The following is a 1,791-nucleotide window of genomic DNA, read 5'->3' as shown; positions in this document are numbered from 1 at the left end:
GTCATACTATGATAAAGTCGTCTGAAATACACTTTTTTTATTGCAGAAATGAGATTTGTCCTGAATTATTGTCAGAAACGGAGTCAGCAGAGCAGCTGGTCCCAAAATGTAACGCTCGTAATAGAGCAGCAGCAGTTTGGTGGGTTTTTTGTTGTTGTGCACGCTTGTAAAAAGAGAAACACGTCGCTGCAACCCCAGACATTTGCCGAGCGACGGGCGGAATCTGCCACCTTCCTCCTGCTCCCAACAGCACATCTCTCTGTTCCTCAGCGGGCACTAGAAGTGTGCGGCCTCAGGTTTCTTTTTAATACTTGTTCTTGGTAGATGAACTTGATAAATGAGGGGGGGAAAGCGCCTGTTAGTGTCACCAAGCTGTACGCGCAGAGGAGCTGTTGAGAACCCAGTGAGCGAGGAAGGAGAGAGGCGTCTGCGTGTACATGTGTTCAAAAAGCAAAACCAATGATCTGCTCTACTGCCTCCCCAAAATGACGGAATTTTAAATGCCTTTGTGTGGTGGGTTTGAGCTCTGTGCAAAGTGCTGAGCCTGGTTCAGATGAATTTGTTCCAAAGCCGTCCTGTTGTCCCTCACCACTGCTCCACGGGATCGTTACCTGCCTTTTATATTTACCTGCCCCTCCTTGGCCACCTTAGATCACCTCCTGCTTGCTGGAAATCTTGCTGGAAAGGCCCTTGTTTCCTTTTTCATTTACTCCTACGTGGGCTGGGGACGTCCTGTAGATCTTGCTCTTTATTCACCAATTTGTACATTTATTTGTTGTCCTTTACTATTGTATACAGTAAATATAGTTTGGTACTCTGTCTCCTGCCTTGCGCTTTCTACAGCCACGCTCCCCTCACCTGGGGGTTGATGTTTCCCTTTCCAGTGGGGACACGGACGTGGCAGCGGTGCTTTGGACACTTCACCATTGGCTCTGGAGGAAGCAGGAGTAGGTGGTGGGGTATAAATCTGCGGGGTACCCGCTGCACCCCTCTCTGAGCATCTAACCTGCCCTCGGGGGGTGTGTGTGGATTTTACCACACAGCACAACATTCTGCGCTCTCCTGCAGCTTGGTGGGAAGGGACCTGGGGGTCCTGGTGGAGAACAAGCTTGACAGGAGCAAGCAGGGTGCTGCTGTGGCCAAGAAGGCCAACAGGGTGCTGGGGGGGCGTCAAGGGCATCACCAGCAGGGATAAAGAAGTCACCATCCCACTCTGCTCAGTGCAGGTCAGGCCACAGCTGGAATCCTGTGTGCAGTTCTGGTCCCCGCTGTACAAAAAAGCTGTGGGCAGGCTGGAGGGGGTCCAGAGCAGGGCCACCAAGGTGATCCAAGGCCTGGGAAGCCTTATGGGGCTTAAGGCCTCTCAGCCTTATGGGGATGGGCTGAGAGAGCTGGGTTTGTTCAGCCCTGAGCAAAGGAGGCTCAGAGGGGATCTCATCACCACGTACCAGTACCTACAGGGAAGATGGAGACTCCCTTTTCACAAGGGGTCCCATGGAGAGGACGAGGGGGGATGGACACAAGTTGCTCTTGGGGATACCCCGACTGGACATGAGAGAGAAATTTTTCCCCATGAGAACAGTCACCCGTTGGAATAATCTCCACAGGGCAGGGGTTGACTCCACCACATTGGACGCTGTCAAGCCTCAGCTGGACAGGGTGCTGGGCCATCTTGTCTAGGCTGGGCTCTTGCCTGGAAAGGATGGACCAGATGATCCCTGAGGTCCCTTCCAACCTGGGATTCTGTGATGATTCTCTCCTCCCCTGCCCGCGGCGCGGCTATGGTCGCTC

The sequence above is a fragment of the Egretta garzetta genome, unplaced genomic scaffold (assembly GCF_000687185.1).
Source record: "Egretta garzetta isolate BGI_Z169 unplaced genomic scaffold, ASM68718v1 scaffold448, whole genome shotgun sequence".
NCBI classification, from domain to species: Eukaryota; Metazoa; Chordata; class Aves; order Pelecaniformes; family Ardeidae; genus Egretta; species Egretta garzetta.
Note: the sequence above shows the minus strand (reverse complement) of the source record.